Source organism: Mandrillus leucophaeus, unplaced genomic scaffold (genome assembly GCF_000951045.1).
Source record: "Mandrillus leucophaeus isolate KB7577 unplaced genomic scaffold, Mleu.le_1.0 Scaffold1, whole genome shotgun sequence".
Lineage (NCBI taxonomy): Eukaryota > Metazoa > Chordata > Mammalia > Primates > Cercopithecidae > Mandrillus > Mandrillus leucophaeus.
In genome coordinates, this window is record NW_012098097.1 from 929,187 (window position 1) to 937,864 (window position 8,678).

An 8,678-nucleotide genomic window follows, 5' to 3' on the forward strand; every position below is an offset into this window, starting at 1 on the left:
TCCCCCTCCATTGCCACTTTCAGGGTCTTTGTTCAGGAGGATTTTTTGACTAGAGGATTTTTATTTTGCTTTACTAATCTCAGTCTTGAACATTCTGATCCATCCTTCATACTGTTGCTGAAGCTATTTTTGCAAAATGCAAATCTGATCATCCTGTTCCACAGCTAAGAGTCTTACACCATCTACACTATGAAGATCAAGCTCTTTCAGAAGGCATCTTTCATGGTCTGACAACTGCTTCTACTTTGGCTTTATCATTGACCATGTCTTACCATGTACTCTGTGTCTCCATCCATGCCATTGTGAAATGGCCAGAACATCCACGCAGAGCTAAGCCATGTTAAGACAAATCTGAAATTCTGTCTGTTTCACCTATGTGTACTATACCCTCCCCACTTTGGAGCTCTTGGAACTCATGTCCTTTTAACAAAGCTCAATGGAGTTCTTCATCTTAATGACAATGACACAAGGCTTGTTGATGTTGGGTGAAAACTGATGAGTTGGATTTGCATATGTTGCATTAAGCTGATGGTATGAAATCCAGGTGGAAACATCTAGTGCCCTGAGAGTCTAGGGATGGGAAAGTTTGGAAATTAAGATTTTCATAAGGTCAGCATAGACCTCACAATATATTCTGTGAAAATGGATGAGGTAGAAAGTTTCAGAGGAATGCCTCAATGTATTTGGCTGCAAACAATACAAACATAAGCAATAGTTCCCTGCTTATGTCTATCCCTGTTGTCTTTCTAATATGTGTGTAGTTGCAACATTGACTTGGCAGTTCCAGATGTCAGGACACAGCACTGGCTTCTGTATTCTTCTTGACCTTTTCTCATAGTGGCAGGATGACACAGCTCAATGCTTTATGTTTTTAATGTGGGAATGTCCCAAGAAGAAAGGGAGGGGCAGGAAGAAATGTTTCTTCTCATTATGTGCCTCTTTTATAGGGAGTCAAATATTTCCCAAGATCCTCTTGGAGGTCTTCCTTTTACCATTGATTAGAAATGGGCCACGTGCCTGCCCTTACATCAATCGCTGCCAAAAGGGAAGAGTTTGCCATGATTGGGGCTGATCAGTTGTTGATAGATGGTGAGAATGGCAACTGAAAGTGCCTGGCACGGAGTTCACGAAGATTTAGGATTGAACCACAGTTTTAAAAGAAAGAACATGAGGCTAAGGTCAGAATGCAATGAACAATGTCAAATGTAGCAAAGATGTCAAGACAAATGAGGACTGAAGAAAGACTGAGGAATGACAACAAAGAAATTGTTCTTGAACTCTAACAGCAATTATTTCAGTTGAGTGATTAGGCTGAAAGCAGAAGGTCAGGGAGCTATGGAGCAATCCAACAGTGTGGAAATACAGGTAGAACATGTGGGGTGATGTTTTTAGTTTTCTGATAGTGAAGGGAGGGTGAGTGAAAGGGTAAGATAGCTAGAGGTGGGAGGGAACTATAAATAAAGTGAGAAATGAGAGGTTTTTTTCAAAGCAGGGATACCTGACGATATGATTAGGCTGTGTCCCCACCCAAATTTCATCTTGAATTGTAGTTCCCATAATCCCCACATGTTGTGGGAAGGACCAGGTGGAGATAATTGAATTATGGGGGCGGTTACTTCCATGCTGTTCCTGTGATAGTGAGTTCTCACGAGATCTGATGTTTTTATAAGGTGCTTTCCCACCTTTTGCTTGGCACTTCTCCTCGCTGCTGCCATGTGAAGAAGGAGGTGTTTGCTTCCCCTTTCGCCGTGATTGTAAGTTTCCTGAGGGCTCCTCAGCCATAGTGAATTGTGAGCCAATTAAACCTTTTTCTTTTATAAATAAAGGACATGCCCAATCTCAGGTATGTCCTTACAGCAGCATGATAATGGACTAATACATTTGGCTATGTTTAAAGGTAGGAGGGAAGGAATCATTGTAGAAAAAGAGATAGAAAGGATGTAACAGGAATGGAGAAAAGTGGATATACTAGGTACTATGGGGGATAGAAGAGAGGAAGACAGGCATATAATCCAAGGCTGGAGGGAAGGATGGAAAAAGGTAGGTTTGCATGTATTTTGAAAGGATAACAAAAGAAATACAAAGGCTCAAAATAGCATTTAGAGAATCAGGAGGCCTGGTCATCTATGGAATTTATTAAGAAGTAAAAGGGAGAGGAGAGGTAGAGGAAAAGAATACTTTAGAAGTGATAGATTAAAATGAGAGGGGAAGATCTATAAAATCAAGAATGGTAAAAATTCTCCAAGTTTAGAACAGGAACTAAAAAAAGCAAACAAACCCCAAACAAAAACGCAAGTCCTGGGAAATTAAATTTAATGACCAAAGAGAAAGGAAGCCAGAAACCTATAAATTTCCTTGAGAAGGGAAGGGTTTACAGATGAAGAGAAATTTGACATGGAAAATCCATTTTTGGCTTTTCCCAACCTCATGCTGTTTGTGAAATAAATGATGTTTCTCAAGCCTCGAATGTTTCAATTTCCTGAGTTGAAAGATGCCATGTTACTGTTATACTATTTATAAAGTAAGGCTTTGTTTGCTCAGTCTTACTCAGGATGAGAAAATGGAAAATATGCCTCTGGGATAGAATTCAAGTCAGTTAAATCGAGACACCTATAGCATATGCGTAATATGTATGAGATGTTAGGTTTGAGATGACCTAAAAAACAACACCCTTCCAACCTGCATCAATTGGAACGTGTTGAAAAATAGACATAAGAATCAAACAGAGGTAGATAAAAATATCCCTTTTGTTACTCATAAAGCTCTATATCATAGGGCATAGCTTAGATCTAGCCAAGAGGCTTGCATGCACTACCCTGAGTCAAATTTATATCCGTCCCCCAAACTGGAGGCCTTCCATGCAGGAATAATCCTGTCCCAATTAGGGACGTCTCAGTATATCCTCATTTATTCTTTCTGGACGGCCAAGAACAAATGAGGATATACGGAGAAAACAGGTTTCCTATAGGTGGCTGGATTTTCAAAGAGAGATTGGGGGGTGCTAAGTTAAGCAAACTCAGATCCTTTCACCAAACTCATGAATCAGATAAGTCACTTCTTCTTCTCTGGGTAGAGTCATTGAGGAAGGCAGAGAGAGTCCTGCAGTCTAGCTCTAACTGACATCCTTCCCATGGCGTGCAGGCAGATGAAGTTTCTTCCCCCAAATAAGGAATTGCATTAGGGATGAGGACACAGGATATGAAGATAAAGAACACGGCCAGACACAGTGGCTCATGCCTATAATCCTAGCACTTTGGGAAGCCGAGGCAGGAGGATCACCTGAGGTCAGGAGTTTGAGACCAGCCTGGCCAACATGGCAAAACGCTCTCTCTACTAAAAATACAAAAATTAGCCAGGCATGGTGGTGGGCACCTGTAATCCCAGCTACTCGGGAGACTGAGGCAGAAGAATTGCTTGAACCCTGGAGGCAGAGGTTGCAGTGAGTGAGATCACATTACTGCTGTCCAGCCTGGGCCACAAAAGGAGACTCGGCCAAATAAAAAAAAGAACATGCCTGAAGATCCAAGGAACTTATAAGCTAGCATGAAAGAGAAGAAATGGCGTGAATAGCAATACAGACATGCAAACATTAGGGCAGGTGGTAGTCAGTGAAGAGGGAGGGGAAATTGAAGAAACTGAAGTTGTAAGGGACCGGAACGTGAAGACCTTCGCAAGATTTACCAGGGAATTTGGTCTTTATTAGACAGGCAATAGGAAACCATGGGAGGTTTCTGAGCAGGGGAGTGAGAAACTGAGTATCAGAAAGCAGTGTGTAAGATGGGTTAGAACGGAGGAAAGGCTTGAGGCAAGAGGAAATGAAGACCTGAATAAGACAGTATTCAAGAGAAATGTTGGAGATGGAAACCATGGAAGACTGGATATGGGGTATCAAAGGACATGGGGGAGTTAAAGGACATTCCAAGACAAAGGAGAAGACAATGAGTTTGTTTTAGGATATATGGACTTTGGCAGGTTGGAAATATCTGTGCTTTTTTTTTTTTTTTTTGCAGACTGTTAGAAGCAAACAAAGAAACCCACATAGACAAAAACAAATACATGAGCATTTACTATGGGGTGAGCCCTGTCCTAAGGTATAGAGATAGCAGCAAAGATGTCCAACCTGATCCTGGTCCTCATACAGCTTACAAGTGATCCAAACTCTTCTCATTTGTGAGTGACAGGGCTTCAACTCTCATCCATGCTGTGTCCTAGATACTTAGGAAAATCGCCAATGGGATGGGCCCAGAAACAAATCTATCTCCTGCATTCATCATACTGCATGTGTTCCACCCATACTCTCTGCCTCCAGCTTCCCTTTGTTCTATTCCCATTGCCCGAAAAATCAGTGCTCCTGAGACCATCAATGTCGCATGCAAGGGTGTGACTCAGGTTAGGGCTTCGTCTATACTTTGTGTTATGCCTTGTCTCCTGCACTCATCAAGTTTCCCTTCTTATGTCCAGAGTTTCACAGCAGCTGTCATGGCTTGTCTCTAGTGTCTTCACTCCATATTCTGGAGCTCCAAGGGACCTGGTGGGGTGGGCGGTGCACAAACATTATTTCATTCCCATTCATGTGTCCTTCATCACTTCTTTTGGTCCATTCCCTAACTCTGTGTGTGTGTGTGTGTGTGTGTGTGTGTGAGAGAGAGAGAGAGAGAGAGAGAGAGAGGTGATTTATACTAGCAGCTCCAAATCCTCTGTTACTTAAGCAACTGCAACAAAGTACAATGATTGTTTAGTGGGGGAAGGAAAAGAGCATTACAAGGGCAGATTGTACTGGTGATAAGAGTCTAGAGCAGGGATTCCTAAACTTTTGGGGTTCACAGAGGCCTTAGTGTTTTAGCAATTCTTTTACAGTGCCCCATGGCAAAAGAAATACCTAAGAATTCTATTTATTAAGGAGTTAGGTCCTGATATTTTAATACATTTTCATATCCTAACAACTTAGCAGCTGTTTAAAAAGATACACGGGGCATACTGTAGAATGAAAACATATATTTATTTTATTCTTAAAGACCGTGGTTACCTCTTAATAACATAGGCGTGCCTGTTGGACACTGCACAGCTTCTAGAACCTTGGAAGCAGATTTGACATTGCCACCCCATTTCTTTTTCCACAATGATTTTCATGTGGCACTTGCTTTTTAAATCACATCTACCACCCCAAAGCCAACTTCGCCAAAATATGACACCATCAAAAGGAATGTAGTGACTTAATGTTGAAACTGTTAAGTACCTCTGACTAGGAATTCTCCCAGTGTTCAACAGATGCCAGCCATCATTGGGTTTCCCTTGAAAATTTAAAATATCCCACAATGCTCCATGTGAGTTTAAAACAATGCCCTGGGGCACCTTAATATGTTGGGATGGCTGGTCAAGGAAGGCCTTTGGAGTAAAAGAATATTTGAATCAAGATGTTACCAACGAGAAAGGATAGTTCAGGCAAAAGAGTGCCTGTAAGAGCCTTCCTAACAAGGCAATAGGATTTATGAAGTCTTCTTTATGAAGGAATGTGGTGAGTTTGAGCAGTGTATCTGCATTTCTAGAGCACTTATCACTATCTGATTTTATATTTCTATATATCTAGAAATGTATATCAATATGTACTATATATACATTTATGAATATTACAAACAACATGTACTATATATTCTATGTGTCTCTATTACAAATTAATCTATCCACCTATCATTCTGTTATCTATCTATCTATCTCCCTCCCTCCCTACCTATGAATACACACACATGCAATTATTTCCTTGCTGCTGTAGGGGATAAGAAAGGGAGTTCACTGGGCATGAGTCACATGGTGTCTTGCCCAGGCCGTGAAGCCCGGATTTGTAGCAGAATGAATTAGCATGGTTTTGGAATTCCCTCCAGCAATGTTTGGCAATCCAGGAGCAGAAACAAAGAAAATGGATGGTTGGCTTGATTCCGGGTCAAGAATTGGCAAAATAGATGTGGCAGAAAATCAAGAGGTTTGAAGCTGTGAAGATTTGGAATGTTCATTGCCTTCACCTCCAAGCATGATTTACACGATGGCTTGGGGGAGCTGTTATTGGCAGGGAGGCCTTTGTGGCTCTAACTATGGTTCTTTGCAGCCAGTTGCCTGTCTTCCCCATGGCTGACCAAGGTCACTCACAGATCCGAGGATGCAACTGCTCCTTCTGACTTTATGTCAGTGTGAGAAGTGTGGCCTCATTCTGGACAGAGACTTTCAGGTCTCTGGGATTTATCTCAATCCTTCAAAGGATCACACTAGTAGATTTGTCTGAAAGCAACAGCATGAAAAGTAAGCTTTTCCTTGACTTGCCAGTTTTGGTTTAAAGCACTAACAACTTGACAAAGCTTACTTCCAAATGCTTTCTTTATTTTTTTTGTCCATATACATATATTTTTACATATTATGGTGAGCACCTTCTAAAAGGGCTCTCAGTGACCTCTGCCTCCTGGTTTTCATGCCCTTGTGTAATAAAAGTGTGAGCTGAACCTAGTGACTTATTTCTAATGAAGAGAATAATGGCAAAAGTAATGGGGTATCACTTCAGATGTTAAGTTACAAAAAACTGTGACTTTTCTCTTGTTTGCCCTCTCTTGCTCCCTCACTTACTCATTTCCATAAAGCCACTTGTTGTGTGTGACCTGCCCTACGCAGAAGGCCATGGAGCAAAGACATGATGGTCACTTCTGGCCAACAGCCAGTGTGGAACTGAAGCTGTCAATCCAACAAGCCAGAAAGAACTGAATCCTGCCAACAACCAGTGAGCTGGGAAATAGACTCTTCGCCAGTGAAGTCTTGGGATGACCCCAGCCCCAGGTAACACCTCCATAGCAGCGTGTAAGTGATTCTAGGGCAGAGTCTAAGTTGTGCCTGAATTCTTGACCCACAAACACTGTAAAATAATTAATCTGTTAAGTTGTGGGATAATTTGTTACGTAGCAGTAGATAATGAATACACACACACACGTCACAAACTGTAAGATGCCATTAATGGTAAGATACCTTTTATTTTAAGTTCCCTAAATAAGAAACCCTCCTGCCAATATGATCTGTCATAAGATGGATAGCACACTGTTGATTGTAAGACATAGCCTAATTTCAGAGATGTGTGGAAAAAAATGTACATCTTAGAATCAGTGTCACTACGGTAGTTGTAATCATCACATACATAAATTTTATATAATGTATTTTTTCCCAATTTTTTTTTGAGACACCAGGTTGGTGTTCAGTGGCTTAATCATGGTTCCCTGCAACCTCTGCCTCCCAGGCTCAAGCCATTCTATTGCAGCCTTCTGAGTAGCTGGGACTACAAGTGCTCACCACCATGCCTGGCTGATTTTTCTTATTTTTTGCAGAGATAGGGTTTCGCCATGTTGCCCAGGTTAGTTTTGAACTCCTGAGCTGAAGCAATCCACCCATCTCGGCCTTCCAAAGTGCTAGGATAACAGGCATGAGCCACCACGCCAGGCTCCTGGATGTTTTATTATGGACATAGTCCAAGGTTGTATGTCATCTTTATCCCATCCATTTTTTTAATAGGCAATACAAACATATGACAAAAAATTTCAAATAGTACCTGTCCATGTATTATTTCTACCGGTTTTTGTATACTTCCGGGAACAGTCTGTGCGCACTCAAGCATCCCTCTTCCCTTGTTTTCTTTTCTCTCTGTTTTTTCTCTTTTAACACAGTTGGTAGCACATTAAGTGCATTGTTCTGCACTTTGTGCTTTTCAGTTAACAATGTATCTTGGTAATAGTTTCATAATACTTTGTAAAGATCCTCTTCAATACTGAGGCTGAGAAGTCTGACTTCAGCATTTCCCCCACCATTTTTTCTCTCTAAACTTTTTTTTTTTTGAGACAGAGTCTTGCTCTGTTGCCCAGGCTGGAGTGCCGTGGCGTAATCTCGGCTCACTGCAACCTCCGCCTCCCAGGTTCAAGCAATTCTCCTGCCTCAACCTCCTGAGTAGCTGGGATTACAGGCACGTGCCACCACACCCAGCTAATTTTTGTATTTTTAGTAGAGATGGGGTTTCACCATGTTGGTCAGGCTGGTCTCAAACTCCTGACCTCGTGATCCACCCACCTTAGCCTCCCAAAGTGCTGGGATTACAGGCATGAGCCACTGCACTTGGCCTCTAAAATCTTTTTAAGATCTTTTATTTATTCATGATTTGTAAAGTTCTGTGATGATTTAGCTCTATTTTTGCTTCTGCTGCTGACTTCCTAGTATATTCTTTCAATCTATAGGCTGCTAGCTTTTACTCCTGTATGTATGTGTATAAATGTGTGTGTGTGTGTGTGTGTGTGTGTGTTGTGTGTGTGTTGTATTTTTCTTTACCTGCTGTTTTCTGTTTGTCTGGAACAGAAACTTCTATTCCTATTATTTGACTGTTAGGTTTTCTGGGTTAATCCTTTCTCTCATGTCTTGCTTTGGCCCATAATTTTTATTTCCTGATCTCTATTTGCTCTCTTTGTGGGAAGGAAACTGGAATGAACTTTATATTCATGGAAAGATAAAGTTCCAGGAATATTTTTACTTTGCGTGCTCTAGCTTTATTTTTTAAGAGCTCTTCTTTCCTGACTGATTAATAAATTATTGTTTTATGGATACATTATCTTCTCATATCTTTCCAAGGATGTTAAGGTTGTTTTATGGATACATTATCTTCTCAT